This window comes from Thunnus maccoyii, chromosome 6, assembly GCF_910596095.1.
Source record: "Thunnus maccoyii chromosome 6, fThuMac1.1, whole genome shotgun sequence".
Lineage (NCBI taxonomy): Eukaryota > Metazoa > Chordata > Actinopteri > Scombriformes > Scombridae > Thunnus > Thunnus maccoyii.
In genome coordinates this window covers 5,756,496-5,777,711 of record NC_056538.1, presented here as the reverse complement: position 1 = coordinate 5,777,711, position 21,216 = coordinate 5,756,496, and the positions used below count along the sequence as shown (strand labels likewise).

Sequence of the window (21,216 nt, the reverse complement as noted above, 5' to 3'; positions counted from 1 at the left end):
ACTTGACAACATGCCAAAATTAAGCTTGTCTGTTGTTGAGTTTGCGTGTCAGTGCTCAGCCAAAGATTATCTGTGAGGGAAGAAAGTCTACTCTGTAACACTGCTGTGTAATTGCAACTGTCATTCATATCATATCAGTAATTTAAACTGATCAGTTTGAACCAAGACCTTCAGTGTTTGAATTAAGTAGTTTGTGAAAACGTGGGCCAAAAGTAGGAAGGCTACAGCTGTTATTTCAGTGTGCCAGATACATATTAAATCAACATTGTATCTTCTGCTGCTATGTAAATATAAGTATTGGATTGGGCTCAATATCGGCAGATATGCACAGTTAAAGGACTCGTATTGGGAGCAGGGCCAGAAACACTTGATCAGGACCGTTAACGTCTATACATGGCAACTGCTGTATAGTTGGCAACCTTACATTTTACAAGAATGTTCATCAAAATGATATTGTCAGCTATGTTGCCTTCATCACGGTGAATGTTGTCTTGATGTATATTAACAACACGTGTTGAACTAATCTTGTAGCACACATTCACTGTGGGAGTTTGACACCAAAACTGTGTATTTAGTAGAAAAAGTGCATTCCATTGAAATCTGACACTTCTACCTCTATACATTTTCAGCCACTTTGCTTCCTTCCTTGTCTGTCTTTCTCTACCATCCTCCTATCTTTCTCTTGCTCACTTTCTTTCTTCACCGTTCCACCTCCTCCTCTCCTTTCTTCACTCCCTTGTTCTCTCTCTGTGTCTTTTCTCCTCTTTCTCTGTCTCCCCTCTCGCTCCCCCTTCCTCTGTCTCTGTCTGTTTAATAAGGAGGGACTGGCGAAGGAGTCGGCCTTAACGTCCTCTTCACTCCACTGAGCCACAGTCTCATTAAGCAGGAAACATGCTGACACACACGCACTCATACACACCACCACTTCATACTGTGGGACTTCATTGGTTACCCATTGCCTTCTTTTCTTTGCCGTTTGTATAATTTTGACCTTTTTCCCCTGAATTCTATTGCTTTTCTTACTTTCGACCTTTTCATTTCTCTGCAAGCATGTGATCAGCTTTTATTTTTTGGCACTTTTTTGCTTTACTAGTGCTGACAAACCTTTTCAGTTTTTACCTGCTAAACAGCTTTCCTTTGTTTTGCTGGTGTTTCCTTTCATTTTACACTTCTTTTATGTCTCATGTTGTCTTAGTCATGTTTAGTTTTACCTGCAGTTGAACTGATGTAGTGATGTGACAACAGAGGCTGCCTGGAGCAAGATAAACTTCTTTTACCATCAAATGACCTGACTGTGTCTTTATCAACAGAGATTATTCGAGTGTTTGAGTCCAGTTGAATCAGACTCTAGTTTGTTTTCCCCATTGGTGCGATTATGTGCAAATATGAACACAGTAATTGTACTCAGGTGCAGAGACTTGGTCCGATGAGCGGTTTGTTTGCAGTGGGAACATGATCTGACCTCAGTGCGACCAAACTACAAGTCATACTCTGCAAGTTTGAGCTTAAGGGCTCCCGTAGCCAGTTGTAATTTGCATACTGGGATGTGGATGAGCGAGCAGCTAGCGGGAGAGAGAATCGAGACCTGGACTAGCGCATCAAAGTATGTCACATTCAGCCAGAGGACTTTCTTCTGTGTTTTTGTTCTTGCTCCCTCCCCAAACACAACTAACCAATGAGTAGAGTGAATGTTCTCACGTGGGATTTAGTGATGTATTTTGGTTTGCTTAATTGTTTTCTGTGTGAAAAGAAACTGCACCAAGTCATCCACTGATCTGATCCAGAGCAAACAAACGATAGGTCTGTCCCTTGAACATTTTTGACTCAAATAAGAATTTTGTTCTTTCACTTCATGAGTTAATTAAAGCACATTATAATGCATGCAAAGTATGCACTTATATTTTATGATGTTTTGTTGATTTATTTGTATTTTAGATTAGTGTCCCACATCATAATATAAAGTCAAGACCTCCAACCTAAACAACAAAGTACATTGTCATTGCCTTCCAAAAATGGTCTATATAAAAGGGGTTTCTGCCCCATTTTTGGACAGAAACTTGTTGGTAATTTCCAAAATGTTGAGTCACAAAAGACTTCAGATTTAATTGAAATAAAGACCACCTAATCTATGGTTAAGATTAAGATAACTTAAAACCTACATCACCTTTTAAGTTGATATGCCGAACAGAACAACATCAGCATTCATTTGTACTAGTTTTTCTGGTCCCCTTAGGATTATAAGTTCAACATTCACTCTCCTTTTAGCTCTCTTTTGGTCAGTTTGTTAGCAAGAATTTTTTAAAAATTCTTCCTTTCTATAATATTTTCACCTGAAAACTACAGTATGGTTAAGATGAGGAAAGATTGTGGTTTATAGGTCATAAAAACACAAATGTTAATTGCATGTCTGTGACAGGACACCAATCCCAGTCTCTTGTATCATCCTCCACACCCTTACTTTTCACCTATTTACACTGTGGCAGTACTGGTTCCCCTTGAACACAGATGTTCTGTAAGAAGTCGGAAAACCAGCTCCCAGCCACATAAAAATTAAAAAAAAAAAAAAACAAATAATATTCACTTGGAGAAACCTTACAAGATGCTGCACAATGGGAAATGTCCCTTTAATGAAACAATGCCTCTTTAATGTGTATAAAAAATAAAGCCTGCAGGTGTTTAGGCTATCATGGGGCAAGCACAACTTCTTGCACGATGGGCAGTAAGAAACCAATGCAGGACACTTGGTTTATGTTATGGTATTCCCTCAAAAGGTACCCTCACATCAGAAAGAAGAAGACCAGAAAGAAGACACAAAAGGACCTGAACAGGCCAGAGTTTGTCTGACAATCTTTTCAAATGAGGTCTGCAACCAGTGGAGGAAAGAACAGAATGACCACAGAGTGCAGTTTTTCCCCTCTCTTAAACCCCAGAAAAAGGGCGTTGTCACACTCCGATTGGCCAAGAGGGGAATGCACCCAGCTGCTCTCAATCACCACCTGGGAGCCAGTCCCCACACTTTGCACACAGGTGATCTGCATAACCCTCCAATCAACCCAGACATGCAACTATCCAAATTTGGAACGGGGAGACAGGGAAATGATAGCAAGTCCCACAAATGGGTGACTGCTACAACATAAAGGACACACTTCTTCCTGCATTGACACAGAACATCAACACTGGATGTAAATCATGAGGAGCATAATGATCCAGTATGGGCACAATTAACAAGGTTACTGCGCTGAATTCAACTCATTCTGTAACTTTCCTGTTTAATAGTTTCACTTCTGTCTTTTCCACTCTGACAAGATGTCATTTAAAGGCCCTACACACCCCTGCAGGTGTTTTCAGATATTGTGGTTGATTAGGTTGAAGGTGGGTGGAGCTATGCTTAAATTTATGTGAGGTCACTGGACTCCAAGGTGTAATTTGTCCCACCTCATCAGGTGCAAAACGAGTGAGTCAGAGAGACGTCACTCAAACACAGTCTGTACACACCCAGACAGTTTAATTGTGGTCTAATTAGGCAGAATAATTGAAATCCCCTGTGTGTGTGTGTGTGTGTGCCATGGGTGTGCAGGGCCTTTAAACGGAAAAACAAATATTTTACAGTTTATTGCTATCACAAGCACCAAAATTACATCACACTTGAAGACATACAAATACTTCTTCTCTATATGGTAAGAATCATCCTGATCCAACAACTTTCTCTCTCTTCATCCAGCTAGTTTATCTTTCTCTCTGGCTGTGTTTGAAATCGCATACTAACGTGCTGCCTACTACATACTCAGTCAGTATGTACTGCATACTGCCTATTAAATGGACGATTAAGTATGGCATTACCAGCTGTTCACACTGAAGCCTACTCCAGACAGTCGTGTGATGCAGTCACTGTGTTGATCACATTACTGTCCGAGCTACTGTTGAAAATTGTTTATCACAAATGTAAAACATTACTTCTTCCACTCAACGTAATATTTTCAAGTATTATTTTACAGTACATTATATATGTGAGCATTTTTCCTCTTAACTGTACCTTTAACGTCCCGGGTCCAGAGTAGCTCCTCTTTCATGTTCACTCACTATCATTCTTAATTATTTTATCCAACCATGCCTCTTACCAGCCACCGTGTGCGAGTATTTGCAGCGCAGAGACGACAGAAGCAATCAGCTTGTTGTCTGTGGTAGATGATTCAGATCTACATGAATTTTGGATTTCGCTCAGAAGTATTAGCACATTATCTAGTTCAGTCAGCTCAGTAGCTCCCGGTATATTAATGTGATGTCAACAGTCAAGATGAAAGAGAAAGTGAGAATCTTACTCTCTTAAATTAAAATCTCTTACAGCATCAGAACACTGACAGAAAGTGGAAAAGGCCGCATTACATCATCATAGAAATTGATATATATGTTTGATCATCAATAGATATGTATAAGTAAACAAATATATAACTGTTAAGCAAAATAAATGGTAATTGTAAATAATTTAATTGACAAATAAATTATAAGAATAAATAGTTAACCTAAATAATATCATAAATATCTTTTAGAGGTTGGTACAACAAGGCCATACTGCAGCGTAAATCCTCATGTTCCCCTGTTGTGCCTCTAGTTGAGGGAAGCTGACCTTAGGAAGGACTTCTGTCTACAGGGGAACATCGAACATAGATGAAGGAAGGCATTTGAGGTTCTTGTCTTTGTGTACTGGTTGGCTAGTGGCACATCCCACTAGGTTGTGTCAGAGGCTTTTGACATTCCCCGCAGCACGTGTCACAACATAGTTCACAGGGTTAGCAAGGGCTTGCAAGGTGTATTCAGGAGGCTCATCTGCTTTCCCAACAGGGATGAGCTGGAGGAAAAAGGCTGGGTTCCAGCAGCTGTCTAGTTCTCCAGCTTTCAGCAGTGTGGCAGGGAGCATAGATGGGTGCCATGTTCGCATTATACCGCCTGGATGGTTTGCAGTGGACTATTTTAACAGGAAACTGTTCCACTCTGTCCAGTTTCAAGCCATCTGTGACCACAAGAGTCGCTTTCTGGATGTCCACGTGGTTTCCCAGGTTGTGTGCATGTTGCCAAGGTCCTCAGGTGCCACCCCTTCAATGTGCACCAGCTGTACCCACCTCGAGGATGGTGCCTCATAGGTGATGGAGGTTATCCCTTCTTGGCTCAACCCATTTACCTAATGACCCCATTCCATGGGCCTGTCCAGGTTGCTGTTGAGGGCAGGTAACACACAAGACTGTCCAGGGCAAGGTGTGTGGTGGAGAGAGCATTTGGGGTGCTGAAGACCAGGTGGCGCTCCATCTTTTTGAAGGCGCTAGAGGTGAAGGTGGAGTTTGTGTTATTGCCTTTTCTTCCACAGTCTCTGCATCGGGAATGAGGACATTTTGAAGCCAGACAAAGGCGGTGATGGTGATGACTGTGACGAAGCCAATGAGCCGCTCCAGCGGCCTGGGGACCCCCTCAGAAGCAGGCTCGCAGCTGCTGTGTCTGCTCCAAATAACCAGATCCGTGTACTGCATGAACACTTTTTTTTAACCTTTACCCAGGGAGTTGTCTGATTTTCCTCATTTCAATTTCAACCTTGGTGAATACATGTACATAGTTGTAGTAAAGTTGGTTGACATTGCACTGTCTCCTTCATTTTCATGAACACATTTAAATCATCAATCATGCCAAGATAAAAGATTTTTTTTTAAAATAGCCTAAACCTAACTCTTGTAATAATTCTATTACTTTGATTAGAACAAAGAGGTCACAGAAGAAACACTGCAATTTTTTTTTCTTTTCCTTTTTTGGCAAAGGACTCTAGTAGCAAAATTTGTATTTCCTCCCTGACTCGACTTTCCCTCTCCCTTTCCTCTTTTTCTCACCATTCTTCCCTCGCCCTGCTTTCCATCCACTCTCTGTCCCTCCTCTCATTGTGCCTTCTCTCTTCCTCTCCCCTTTTTCTCTCCCTCCTCTCTCTCCAGTGCCCCTCTCTCTTTCTCCTCTTCCCTTTCTTCCCACTCATCGCTCCTTTTCCTCCTCTCTCTCCTGGAACTCTCTGAGAAACATGAGCCTCTCTGACTCATGTTTCCTCTTAGAGCTAGCTGGAGTGCTAAATTCCTGCTCTGGAGGAGAGACGACTGCTGCAGGGGTTGGTGCCATGGCTGAGGAGATGACATTTGGTGGGGTTATAGATGGTCTTTGCCCCACCACCTCATCCATGGTATCAAACCACTTCCAGTTTGCAGCAGTGGCCTCTCCTCCCTCAGTGCTCACACCTGTGCGAGGTGCCTTTAGTTCGTACAAAAAAACATACACAAAAGTAATCTGATTATTTAGCTGAACTTTTCACCACTAGTCATGTACTCTGTGATTACATTGGGGAAACCAGGGGGAAAAATTATATTATAATTATTATACCACATGGGATAAATATAATGGACTCAACTGTTTTAATAAATTATAGATATTACCTAGCACTGACTTGATGCCTGATTATTTTTGAAGAAAGCAAACGTCATCATAAAACATCAAACATCATCATAATCACATTTCTTTTGTGCTAAACATCAAGACTTCAGTGCTTTCGATACATCATACTTTGTTTGAGGTTCTCCCATTTCTGGCTCACGTATCGACCTTACCCTCCAACCCATGCTCCTTGATGAACATCCTACACAAGCATAACGTTGGTCAAATTGGCATGAACTTCTGACAGGGGATAAGCACTTTTATAAAAATGTGACAGTTAGAAGAGCAGTCAGAAGGTCATCCACTCTTCACCAGTTTCAGCACAGGCATCCCTCTAACAGCCCACTCACAGTTTACATGCACAGTCTGTGGCCTTGCACGGGGAGTGCATGTGAACAGACAATATCAGGATTCTCTGCACCAATCAAAGGCCTCCGTTCAGCTGTCTACGGACTCAGCTCGTTAGCGGGGTGAAGCATCTGGGCTGAGTCGAGTCAGAGAAGTTTTCTGGATTTTTACTTCATTAATTGCTGCGGTTTCTGGACTTTTACATTGTTCACTGCCGAAGTTTCTGGGCTCTTGTTTCATGTTTGCTGGTTTATTCTTTCCTGTGCGTCCATGAGAATGTGAGTACTTAGTTATTATTCTCTTATTGCAATTAGCGTTGCAGTAGTGATATGTTATTGTACTGTCTCATGTATAGTGATAGCGCTTGAGTCTCTAATAGTTTGTTAGTCACTTTAGTTAACTATTGCAAATGTTCTTTACTGCTATTCATTGTAATGTATACGATCCCTGATGATGTTATTTATGTTTATTGGTGATTTATCATTGTGCCGTTGGGATGCTATTTGTTTATGTTGCAGTGTTGTGAGAGTGTTGATGCGTCTGTTAAGAGACCGACACACATTTCTTTCGCTCGCTCTCTGTGTGCATTATACCAGTAGCAGCAGATATATGTTTTTCTAAGCTGAAATGTTGCTCCTTGTTGATACTCCTTTACACTTATGAGAACTCATAAGAATAAACATAATGAATTTTCTTCATTTATGCATCTTTGTACTGTTTATCCTTACATTGTATTACTATTGCATTGTGTCACACTGTTTATGAATATCATTATTGCATATGCCTAATGTCTGTACATATTCTATGTTTATTCCCTTTCATGTAATCACATGCACAAAGGAGTATCCTAAACTACCAGCAATAAATGAGTGGCATGTCAGTGAGTGTATGTGTGTCTTTAACTGGATTAATTGACCTACTTGCTACTACTTACTAGTTATTGGACAACCTGTGGAGAGCGCACTAATATCCATAGAACTAGCATCTAGCAAATATACACCTCAGAGAAGAGAGCAGTAACTCTCCTATCCATACACTGGTTTTTGTCCAGTTGCAAAATATGTAACAGTTGAACTAATAATGAGCCATGCACATGAAAATTACAACACTTAAAAATTAATTTTCTTACTTACTCCAAGCCTTTCATGGCAGCATTGTGCTTGCTGGTAAACTTTTCTTTGTTCGTAGCCCTCCATGTAATGAGGCATTCAGCGTCTTCATCGGTCTCTTGATGAAACGAACAACGATGGACGGTGTTATTAATCACAGTTACTCCTCACATGTCCACATTTACAGCCACTATATTTGTAATTAACATTAGTTAGAGTTGCAACTACAGTGTTATTAGCCAACTCGCTAACTTCTATGCTAAATTACCATCAGTAGACTAACAGGCTAGCAGGCCAGTCAAGCAGTACATACAATTCCAGCAGCAATAAAGATACGTTCATTATGAATACAAGCCCAGTCATCTGAATATTATTTGACCCCATGGAAGCCGTAATACAGTTTGGTTACTCACATTTGTTTGTGGTCTGTTGCTGGCTGGTCCCAGAACCATCTGCCTTGCAGTCCGCCATCGCACAGTCTGAAGAGACACAATATATTTTGGGGCGGTTGAGTATGTCCAGTAAGCTCATGCTGCATATTCAGAAATTCTTGCCAATCTAGTATACATCCCGGCATTTCTCGCATACACAAACTCCACATGCTATGCAGTTGGAACACACTACATACTCAATTTGACGTCATACTTAGTATGATTAATATGTTAGTATGTTAGTACGCAATTCCAAACACAGCCTCTCTCTCTCTCTCCAACTTCTCCCCCTGGTCATGGCAGCTTTGACAGAGAGAGAGGGGAGAGAGAGGCCATGTGGTGTTTCAGATAAGCACAAAGTTCTTCTCTTAGGAACACCACATCCCAAATCACTCGCTCTCTCTCTTACACACACACACACACACACACACCAGTTTTGGCAGCTATCCGTGTTAGGACATTGCATTGACTTCCATTTATTGTGGACAGCCTTACCCAAACCTTATCCATGACCTCAGAAATGGTGTTTTAAGACCAGGCTTTGGTCCCCATGAGGACTACTGGTCCCGACAAGGTGTTTATACTGGAAAAGGACCCCATGAGGTAACAAAAAATTGTGCGCATGCACACACAAACACATACACATACAAACAAAATGAAAGAATGAAAGAGGAGTTCAAACACAAAACTCACACAGTCAAGCAACCATCATTCAACTTTATATTCTGGCTCAGATTAAATCACACACACATATACACACACACACACACACACTGTACAGCCGACAGTGATCAGCTATTGCAGTATTGGAGCTTCATATGTTTTGGCCTGTTGTGGTAAAGGTTCAGCTTTGTGCTGTGGTGAGTTAACTGTTTCAGACCAGATGCCACCCAAAAAGGGCTTCCACGAAATGGCCTTGTTCTTACTGCAGCTGAATAAAGCAATTACACTGCAACAACTGTGATGTGATTGCATTTGCACCAATATGCACTTCTGCATCATGCTGAGGACCCTGTGGTCGCTGATCTCAGCCACTTAGTGACTGGAGTCAGGACATCTGACTCATCAGTCACATCAAATCAGCTCCTCTCATCCTCTTCATCTCTTTAAAAGCAGCAGACAGTTTAACAGTTTACGCATAGACTAAAAAATAATGGACGTAGCCATCGTCATGTCACCCACTGGTTTGTGGACTCCCATTTTGAAGCCTCGAATTCAGCATTTTAACCATCACCATCTTGGATTTTTGGAGCCAGAAGTTACCATGTTTGGACGAGTGGGTGGAGCTAACTCTGACGCTAGCTGCTAGCTTGTTTAGCACAGTGAATCTGTAATTTACATTGACTGTGCTAATGCTAATGCTAATTTTGGCTTGCAAAAAACAGGCTTAAAACAAAATGTACTTACCAGAAAAACTGAACAGCCGACTCCATGGAGGTTCTTAAGTACAACCAAACACTGAACAAGACTTTTTTAGGCAACCAAAATGCTAAAGCTACAATATGCAACTTCTGGAAATCAGCACTAGCATTAAACTCGAAAGCAAACCACTCGAGCTCCTCTCTCCCCTCCCTCTACCTGCTTCTTTGCACTCCGTCAAGCACTTCACCTGCACCCTCCTGATTGCATACAGCCTATGTATTAATTTTTCCTCTGGGACTGTAACAGAGCTCTTCAATTGGACTAATGCAGATATCAGAAGATGGTGGGTTAACCATAGCAATTTCTTCCAACAGCTAATGCTAGCTCGAAGCCTCAGTGCAGTCAGAGTTACAGGCCAGAAACGCATTAATGTATTGATCTGACATGCGCACATTTGATTCAATCCATTCTAAGTGGCTGTTTTCTGTACTTAAATCTTTTAGCAAAACCTGCACTCACGTGGATGTTTGTGCTGTCACGTTCTAAGTTATCATTAACAAGACAAAAAAGGTAATCTCGAAGATTTGTGCTGCTGAGAGAAGATTACAAAACCAAGAGGCTTATGACGAATTTCAAGTCAACAGAAACAAAAGAATCAAGCCATCAAACTAACCCTAACTGAACGGTGAAGCTAACAGTCCAATTCCAGGAAAAGGAAATTGAATTAACAAGGAAAAATGTGAAACCATACAATGCATTATAATATCCCTAATGTGGAAAAAATCAATTTCTAATCAGACAGTGAAAATGTATCTATGGTTGGATAAAGAGCCACAACTGAGTGTGTGTGTCTGCTTTAGTGACCCTTATCAGTATCATGGCGACACAGACAGTGAGTATGAACAGAGTCAGAGTCCATCATATGAAGCCCTATAGTCACATATAAATGCAGCGCACATGCATGGAGTTTCACGTAAACACACAGGCACTTAACAAACTGCCTGTGTCTATGTGTGTGTGTCTATGTGAGATGGGGCTCTGTTCCCTGTGTGGCGCTTTTATGGGCGCGATTTATCGTCTTCAGTCTCCAAAGTGAATATTAATAGATTTATAGCTCGGGAAACTTTGCAATCCATCTAAACTATGAAGGAGAGAGAGATCTAATCTGTCAGAAAAACAGAGTGTAGGAGTGTGTGAGGAGAAAAAAAAAACAGTCGGAAGATGAAGAAAAAGAAGTGAGGAGCCTCTCTGGAGAGCTGAATGTGGTTTACGGATCTGTGAGTCAAGACTTTAGTCACATTTTAGAGACATCTGTCAGCACTGAGGATCTGCTGTTAATCATGAGAACAGCGATCATAATTATTTTCACTATAAAACACAGGTAGAGGAGCCTGTTTCATTTCCTTTTGGTGGCATCAAAGAGCTACAACCCAAGAAAGTGATCATTTTCTCTTCTTGAGATGAGACTTCTGTGACCATGTTGTTGGCAGCAAATTCTTTGTTCACGCTTCTCAAAGAGTCACAGGCAGTTTTCATGCCGTTACAATTCACTGAAGTTCCTGCGAGCCTTTCTGTTTTCTGATAGCGCTCAGCAAGCTCCATCCTGCTGACTGTCCAAAACTGTAACAGCTGTTTATTCTGCATAGCCTCTAACTATCTGCTCTAATTGGGGAGTTTGTTTTGGTCGTACAGCCAATGGGGGCGTCTGACTGACTCCCAGAGCATCAGACTGGGCAGACATCAAGGGCAGCAGACAAGCTGGTCCCCGATGTGTTAACAGCATCACAGACTCCCCCCCCAAATTCCTGCATCCGCTCCCTCTAACAAGCTACCATGCATGTGTGTGCGTTTCCAGGTGTTGAGGTGGTAGTTGTTGGCCCATCACTTTAAAAACTTGGGAGGACTTACAAGGAAGAATAGTGACAAATTTATGTGTGTATGCGTGTGTGTGCCAAAGCTCTTTAGGACCTATTAGTGGTGTTTTTTTTTTTTTTTTAATAGGGAATCTAATTGATTGAAGGTTGTTGGAAGGATAATGCTGTTTTTAAACTGTGCCTCCTCTTCCATTTTAAAGGAATCCAATACTTTCTACTGGCCTGCTAAAAGCATGAATAAAAAACGATTAATTTTGGCTGAGCTGCTTGCCAGTGTTTTAAGAGGAAGGAAGAGGGAATAAAAGATGAGACTAAGAGTGACACGGGAAAATATTAAAAAAAACACAGTTGGGAGCGGTTTTATTTGTCTTGCAAAGCGCCGGGAGCATGGCTCCACTTTGATTCTCGGGTGCTTATTCGTTCAGCCAATCACAGTGCTGCATGCTTTATGGGGACGCATACATAAGTTTGCACCCAATCGTCTCCCATCCCGGCTGACATGATGCTGCCGGCTGAAATGGCGCCTAATCGCAGCTCCTACATCATGTTGTCAGAGCCATAAACAAACTGCAGTCAAATATGTGCAGAAGTGAAGTTTTATGGTTAGGGAGGGTATGTACTGTAAGTCACGCACGCCACATCAGCTGATCATCACAGTCAGCTAGTCAAAACAAACCAATCACATTCAACACTGTAAAAATGGGCAGGTGAGTGGAAGGCCATCTCCTGCTGCTGCTCTGCTCAGCCGAATCACACTTCTACCTACTCAGCTGTAGAGATGGGAGATAAATCTAAAATGTCTAAATCGTGATAATAGAGTTATTACAGTATGCACAAAAATCATATTTTTAGTCAAAAAGTAAAGTAGATGGTAGTTGGTAGAGGTGTGCCCGAATACAAATACATTATTCGGCAAAGCACAAATAATGGGTTTTTTACAAATATTTGTTTCATACAAATATTTTTAAAAATTAAAAGCGTAATAAAAACAAAAACAGGATTTTTAAGCCTCCCTCCACTTTCATTCGAATACAAATACAAATAATTTTGCTGCCTCAACAAATACAGATACAACTACAAATACTGAGCTTTCTGCACATCCCTAGTAGTTGGCTACATTCGCCATCTTGAGTCATGATAGTCCCATTAACTGTGACCTGATTAGTTACACTACATGGGGACATGCTGTAGTTTACAGGAAGTGTCGTAGCCTCAGGTGGCTGGCTGTCTCTGGCTATCTGATAGAGAATTTAATGGTCGTATCTACGAGAAGGAAAGACTGGAAATGACTCTGCACACTGATCTGTGCTTTCTGTTTGTGTTTGTTGACAGGGTATCATCTCTGGTTGGGAGAGTTGAAGTGTTGGGATTCGACTGAACAGTTTCCAGATACTACATTGTTCAGTGTGTCCCCTACCTGCCGGATAGCTAAAGCCAACTAGCAACAGTCTGCAGATATCAGGCTGATGTCTTGTAAAGAAACACAAACAACAGCAGATCCATTAGTGAGCAGACCTTTCTGCTCTGTCTCTGCTGAAACTGATTATTAAAGTTGATGCCTGTGCTCTACTTAGTTGAAGCATCTGGTGCACATAGCTGTGTGGGATAACCTGTATGTTATAAAGAATGATGACAGCCTTGCAGGTGGTGCAGATGTTTTATTGTTGTTAAATCTGTCGAAAAATAATATGATGTTTCAATCCTGCATTTTACAGGCAAACAAAAAATTATTAAATCGTGGATTGATGTCAAGATGGAAAATATTAAGATTTTATTTCATGGCTATATTGCCCTATACAGGTCATTCAAATTGAATTAAACACTTGTTTTCAGTTGCTTCTGCTTGAAATGTTGCTGTTTTCCTTGTCAAATTGAACAAACCCACATGTCAGTGGTGTATAAATGCATGTCAGATTTTCCAAAAAAGAAGCATATTTGCAATTATATCACATTTGGTCTCGAGATCTTTACATCTCAGCTACAGTATAGATTGCATGCTATGGTATGAAACATGTGGGTGAAGCACTAAAACTGTTGAATTCCTAAAGTGCAGCAGAGATAAGGAGAGAAGTGGTCATAAAAGAAAATGAAAAGGAAAAGTGTCAAGAAAGAGACGTGAGACAATGACTTTTTCAGGGAAAAAGACAGAAAATCATTAGGGCAGCTACTAATGATTATTTTCATTGTCAATTAATCTGATGATTAGTTTTTTGTATAATCATCTAGAAAGGGCCAATGGTGAAAAATGGCCTGCTCAATTTCTCAGAGCCCAAAGAGATATGTTCAAATTGTTTGTTTTGTTCACCCAACAGTCCAAAACACAAAGATATTCAATTGACAATAATGCTGCAAATCCTCACATCGGACATGCTCAACATGTTTTGCACTTTTGCTTGAGAAATAACTAAAACGATTTTATATCAAAATATTTACAGCAGAGCAATAGACAGTCTAATATATGTGTTCTCTCCTGCATACATACACAGTCTCCCTTCCAGCAGGCAGAGATAAAGAGTCACAGAATGGACACATAGCATATATACAGTATAAATGCATGAATTCTGTTATCACTATCGGTGATACTAAAGGTTGTCTGTGAAAATTCATCAACCTCTTGGTCTTATGAAGCCCTTTCAAAAGCCCATTGCATGGTGTAAAAATGCAAAGGCTAGAAGCAAAGCTTGTTATTCTTACCGCAGCTCTCGCAAAGGTGACATTTTGAAAATGAGTAACTACATGCACATATGGTGATCAGTCAATTTGGCTTTTGGTTCAGTCACAATATGCAGGTTATATGGAATGAAATGACAGTCAACTGTGCTGTAATTATAACTTCTTCTTTTTTTTTACTTTTACCCAAATGTTTTTATTTATTTATTTCATGCACACCTATAAAACATATCTTGGTTTAGTCAGACAGAAAACAGCCCAGAGGGCTGTCAGGAAAGTCATCACTCTCCAGCATTTACTGTCTTCCTCATAATTCACACCGGGGCACTGGTAATCTCCCTTCCACAGAGTTAATTTAGCCTCATTTCAGCCTCAAATCAAGTGCAAGAAGTAAACATTTACTCCAGAATTTCATCCACACTGAAATTGTGGACTGATATGGGCTCACTTTAAATGGACTCATTAACTGAATGTTGTGAAAGTTTGAGAGTACAGTGGATACCCGTATTGAGAGGGACGTGGCAGAAGTGATAAGAGATCTGATCCAAATGGAAAGGCTGGAGTTCTGATTCAAAAATGTTTTTTACATGGTTCTAATTTTTGGACACCTTCTCTAGGATGAATCCATATCTGCATCGGATATGACATTTATAATTATACAAACAGTGTAGCAAAATAGTTAGTTCCAACCAAGTAATTTGATTGGACCATAGACGGATTGGACAAGAGGCATTCCATGAGTGCTGATATAGAGTACAACAGCACTGGGACTTTTAACTATACATGTATCACTCTGCTTTACAGGTGTTCTAATAACCGTTAATTACATTAACGGCTGTTATCTAGCTTACATTCTAACAAGCTTTGCACTGCAAAGATGAACATACCCACAAATAACATTTGAGTTAAATTATAAATGGTGTTCAGAAGCGAAAGGAAGGAAAGAAGTCTGGATACTTCAGAGTGCAAACCTCTCGGACTAAATCAGTTGTCACAGATGTTGCCCACAATGGCCAAAGAAGCAGGGACACACGTCTTAGAGCAACCACAGCCTGAGAGCCACGCCATACACAAACTGTCTGCATTTTTTTCTCATTTAGAAGGGTATTTTGGCAAGTTTGACAACTATGATTACACTATTAGTTCTTACAGTATACAGACTTTTAAGAAATTACTGAGTGTCATCATCTATCTGGCTACCAGCCTCACACTCTGTCGCCCTGTCAAAGCCATTTCTGCTCATTGATGCCGTAATGCCATTCAGGAGAGTTGCTTAGTCACTTATGATGTCATATTAGGAGTACTGATTGATTCTGCCATAGAGTCTTAGATGCTATAATTGGTCCCAAGAATAAATCTCAAAGTGGCCTCATTAATTAAGACACAGCAGAATGACTCAGCTAGGATTTAATGGCTTGGCGGATCAAGCCCAAAGAACAGTTGAATACATTTTGAATACTTGATTTATCTCATCTTCACCCAGGTGACAGATCTGCTGTTGTAGCAGTTTAAAGGTCTGATAAAAGAAACAAACACCCTTCAATCATCTGAACCCTGAGGGATGATTTGATTTTGGCTCTGATGTGATGTGTTGGTTGTTTGCCTTGATAAAACACGGGGCCTCATGCGAGAACATTTTCATATTTTTGTCTATTCCGTGAAGTTTTCTTGTACAAGTGTTTCAAGTGGGATTCACTAAACCCTCTTAACTACACAAATGAGAAAATATTAATGTAGCTGTCATTGCAGCTGTACCCGTACGGAAAAAAGGAGGAATGGCCGACATGAAGTTATATGCAGGCAACAAAAAAAACACTTGGAGCAGTTTGGACTAAGCATATACATCCTTTTCATACTTCAATTAACTAGAGTAGAGTTGTGATTAACTTCAGCTTTCCATTCATCAACTGGGGTATTATGAATGAATGTGTTCACAGAGGAAATTATTTTGCTCGGATTTTAGACCAAATAAAGTTTTTGGCATCTCCGCAGTGTGAGTTATGCACCGATATTTGCATTTTGAGATATTTTGAGAAATGCAGGACAGTATGGGTATATCTAATATTATAGGTAAGAATATTTCATTTCCCAACTGTCCTACTCCTAAATGATGATATTTCATGGTTAAATCTCTGCATAAGCATGCATCGTTCTTTTGCTCATATGTGGCAGTTCAGAAGGGTAACTTGTTCACGCTGATAATGACATATTTGCTTGATTTATCATAGTTACAACAAAAAATGTATCTCACAGCTCTAACAGCAGCAGAAAAGGTGCTTGCTGTTTGCCAGAAGGAACCATTTGTTATTGCAAAGAAATTAGTTACATTATTGGCTGGATAATATTTATTCAGATCAAGGAGAAGCCAGAAAATGCTGGAATTTGTTCTGAAGTGGAAGATAAAGCAAAGTTTTTTTTATTTTGTTAGGTGTAGGAAATGCATAAATATTTATGTATGTTTCTGCCCATATTTTCATGCATCTAACTACCTGTATGAAGAGATACCACTGGAGGTAAGAGAGACAACATGTTTTTTGGGTTTTTGTAAGTAATGATGCTTTCCTCCTGATTCTCTACATGGACCAGGAGGAAACAGGTCACAGTGTATTTGATGAACAAATCTGTGAAGCCCTGAAATACAATAATATAACATCCAAAATATGAATATATACATCACCCAAAATCTGCAGTCAGTGGCAGACAATACCTTTTGATTGTTTTTAAATTTTGATTTGCTTAATTAATTATTTAGCCTATGAAACCTTGATATTGTTGTCAGTGTGTAATGATCGTAATGATTGCCCTGTCCTTGCAAAAAAATAGGGAGGGTGCATTCAGTATACGGATACACTTCCACTAACACCACTGCAAATATTGTGAACCACTGCATTTAAGCAGCTTCAACAGCTTTAATGGAGCAGGACGGCTGCTTTACTCTGAATAATTTCACTGGATAAACTTGGAATCTGTACATAGCAGCTAACCTGTCTGATTCTCAGAAAAATGCAGCATCAGTTAGTTAGATCCCGTCATAGTGTCAGGAAATTTAAATAATTAATGAAGTTGATAACGCTGTGCACATAAAATGTATGTATCATTCTTGCTGCTGTTATTATGACTACAATGTCAAAGCAAAGAACGCTACATACAACAGTTGTGGCAACAAACAGAACACCGGTACTGACATTTGTGCAATGCGGCTCTATTTTTCATTTCAGAGTAGGAGTTGGCGTGAGATTTGTTTGGGCAGCATGACATCGTGAGACAGAGCCTGAAAGTGGGTGTCTTATGTCAAAAGCATGAGAGTTGGCAACCCTAACTTACATTTGCCAGGCTGACACAAACATGACTCCACATTAATGTGCAAATGTGTATTTAAGCAACTGTTTGCTAATGATTTTGCAATAAAAGGTGATGATATGTCATTGAGAGCCCCAAAAAATCAGTTATTGCAGTTTTGAGGTTGGAATAGGACTTAAGCAACTAAAACTGTTATAAGAAGTGCTGAGCTTGTACTCTAAAATGATATGTATGTGCCTGTCACACCTACCGGTCTAATGAAATGATTCATTTGATCAATAAATCTGGAGCCATGAGGTGACGATCCACACAGGAGAAGATGACTCAGATGGCTAGTGTGCAGTGAGAAACAGGATGTCTCCTAAATCCAAGTTATATCTGTATATATGCCTTCAGACACTTGTTTCTAAGGTGTGACTGTGATCATTTGATACTTGCTGTGACTCACTATCCAGCTAACAATGCACAAAACACAAAAGGGGAGAGTTGTGCTCTCCACTGAGCCTCCCAGGCTGAGCAGGGACTACCGGAAAGAATGGGAGCTCATTCACACCACAAAACATATCCTCAAGAATGGCCTAAAAAAAAATCAGTTACAGGTATTTGAAGGTAAGTAAAATGTTTTGGTCATTCCTAAATAGGAAAAAGTTGCAACGGTAAAATATCACTTGTATAGCTATCCGGAAGACATCTTGTTAGTATGAGTTAGGTACCAACTCAAGTCATCAGTGTTTTAGATACATATTCAGCCCATCTAACACTTTTTGTGGTGTAAAACTGTGTTTCTCTCACTTCTCTTGCACACAGTAAATTACTAAAAACAGAAGTCCATAAAATCAGTTGCCAATAGTAATGAAAAAGTTGTTACACATTAAGCAGCCAAAGCTCATCAGGCAATCTAATATCTAATGTATTCCAAATGTACACAACATTAGAAACTACTATCCTATTTGATGATCTTGGACTCCTGTGGGATCAAATTGGCTGTGATATGCTTGGTGACTAATCCGTAAAGTACATGATAAAACCTTAAATTCCATTATGAGATGAGCGTGGGTGGGTGATCAAACATCTTGAAGGTTTACCTTTCTAGGCGTATGAAAACCTGTCTTCCTCTGGTCAGACAGTTGGCTTTACCACACGTACGTATGATCATCACAGCTGGCAGCTTTCTCCCAGGTGTGGTGCTGAGATCAGTTGTGCCTGGAGCTTCCTGTTGGCTCAGTGTGCTACCCCGACACACAAATAATGGCTTTTGTGTCATGCTGTTTTTTGAATTCAACAAATGTGTGGTCTTGAGAAAGGAAGATGGTTTTGGATTGAAACTTCAAACAGGTACATACAGTATGTGGCTGAATAACAGCTGAGATGTGGGGTTTGATGATTGAAATGTTTGGGCATTGTCACAGTGAGCTGCTTCTAAAGTTAAGTTAACGCAACCATAACATCTAGCCCAATCATCTGTGTCTCAGAACTGTTTTTAATGATCAAATCTCACAGATTGTGACATTGTCAGGGAAGGAAATACAAAATTTGTAGTAATGCATCTGTATGTGTTTGTGTTTCAAAGCATAAAAGAAATCTGCCCCAAAATATCTCTTCTTCAGAAGCTGATTTAGCTGCTTGACCTGTTGCATTAATATGAGGTGCTTTGTTAATAAGACTCATCTTGCATTCCGTAACGTTCTGTCATTAATGTTATCTGATGTTTGCACTGCTGGAAAAAACTGATTTATGGTTTAAATTCATCTACAATCCACTGAGAATTAGACAAGAAGTTGCAACAGAACAGCTGGACAAACTATGAAAACATGCAGGCAGCACAGCCACATTTATAAAAAGTTAGCTAATGTGATGTTATCAAGTGCATGTGGAAGTGACATTGATATTACTGTCAGCTGGCGATCTTTCATGTTGCTATCAGAAGGAAAATTCCTGGATTAATGTAGTTGGGTCAGATCAAGGTCGGATCACGTTCCCACGCTCCACAAACACACTGCACTTCCTCTAAAGGGTCATCTCAGTACAATTACTGTGTTATGATCCGCCCATACTAACCGTACCAAAGGGAGCAACGAACCAGGGTCCATTTCAACCAGACTACAGAACGTAGGATTTGAAAACCTAAAGTAAATCTGCAGAGCGCTGTGGCAGGAATATTAGGTATCAGGAAAAAACAAAAGCACAACAAGTACAGTTTGACAAACTAATCTGGCTAAAATTAACCTGCTAAATAAATAATCAAACTCTCTCTCCATTAACTGTAACTGTAACTGTAGTCTGTCAGAACTGACTCTGACTTTGTGTATAAAGTAAAGGCAGTAGGTGCATTTGTTTGGGCATTGACATGCAGAATAAGAATATAAATGTGTTTTTAATCAATTTAGGTGAACACAGTGGAGTGTTGATCGACTCAAGTAAGAATATTTATTCCAAAAGTGACATAATATTCATCAGACCTGAGACCAGACTGACCAAAGTGACTTTTGATAATGCAACCATGGAGCTCGATAAATAAGTAATAGCAGGTTTAGTCCTCAAAGTTCTCAGTAATGTGTCTCTATGAGCCTGGACTTCATTGTAAGAATAAATTTCTCATTTGAGTCCTGGGTTGAAAATGTTAAAGAATCTCTGTGTCAATAGAGCTGCTGCTAGAATGAATTTGAGGTCATTTGAGAGAGAAAGAGTTTGGTCTGTGCGTTGCTGGCAGCCTGTTGATGACTTTGTTTTGCACTTGATGGCTTCCAGGAGACATATGGCAAGTGTTATAGTCTAGACCTGCTTCTCAGGACTCATCAGCGGTGCCGAGATCAAACGGCAAGCCAAGAGGAGCTGATTCTGCTGTGAAAGGCCATGCTCGCTGCTCGTGCTGTTTGTGTGTGTGTGTGTGTGTGTGTGTGTGTGTGTGTGTGTGAGAGAGAGAGAGAGAGAGAGAGAGAGAGAGAGAGAGAGAGAGTGACTGCGTGGCTATCTATGAAAGTCAGTCCATCAGTCAAACTCAACTCTGTTCCTATGGGAGACAGTCTGGGCCGTCTGTGAAGGTATGTGTGTTGCATGTAGAAAGGCTCACATATGTTATTGCACTCAAGTGTGGGTGTGAATATTTATGACTGGTGTAATGTGAATATCAGAAATGGAGCAGAGTGTGTGTCTGAATGTGAGTCTATAATGTTAACATCGGTATTGTGTACCCCACTGCTGCTCTCCTGCACTGCTGTCTTTCATTAAAGCCCATTCTAGAGGAAACCACACAACATCTGGAAAAGTCATCATGCATGCACGCGTTATATCACATCCCAGACCAGGGGTATAGTCCATATTGTAAGTCCATAAAAGCCTGAAGGTGTCTTTATTCATCTGTATTTACAACATTTATATGAAAAACTGTGTTTGTGTGTGCATACGTGTATGTGGATGTATGTTTTCCATGTGTTCCTCCCTTTATATGAGCAGTAGCAGCAGTAGCCACAAGGGGAGTCGATGATTTAGTGTTGAGGTTGTTTTGGTGGGGGCAGGGTGGATGTTGGTGTGTCTGGACCACAGAGGCAGAGCAGGTCAGAGCAGAGCCAACCACTGCTACTAAATCTACAGTCAGTTTATTGAGAGTCCCAGGACAAGCAGACATTTATCTGCGACTCCAGAAATTTGGCAAAATTGTCAGCAGAA

At 40.3% G+C, this 21,216-nt stretch overlaps 2 long non-coding RNA genes across 2 annotated transcripts in view; one reads left to right on the top strand and one right to left on the bottom strand.

The window, feature by feature from the left end:
* The window catches only part of LOC121898436, a 62,485-nt gene extending 52,165 nt beyond the window's left edge, over nt 1-10,320 (bottom strand). Inside the window, exons 1-3 of the long non-coding RNA XR_006096460.1 lie at nt 9,752-10,320; nt 8,327-8,392; nt 7,938-8,031 (exon numbers count right to left, since the gene is read on the bottom strand). This is a non-coding gene — a long non-coding RNA (uncharacterized LOC121898436). The remainder of the gene's footprint in view (nt 1-7,937; nt 8,032-8,326; nt 8,393-9,751) is intronic.
* Nucleotides 5,986-13,332, top strand: LOC121898437. The gene is made up of 2 exons (XR_006096461.1): nt 5,986-7,082; nt 12,913-13,332. It is a non-coding gene; the product is annotated as an uncharacterized LOC121898437 (long non-coding RNA).
* Nucleotides 13,333-21,216: the final 7,884 nt, after the last annotated feature.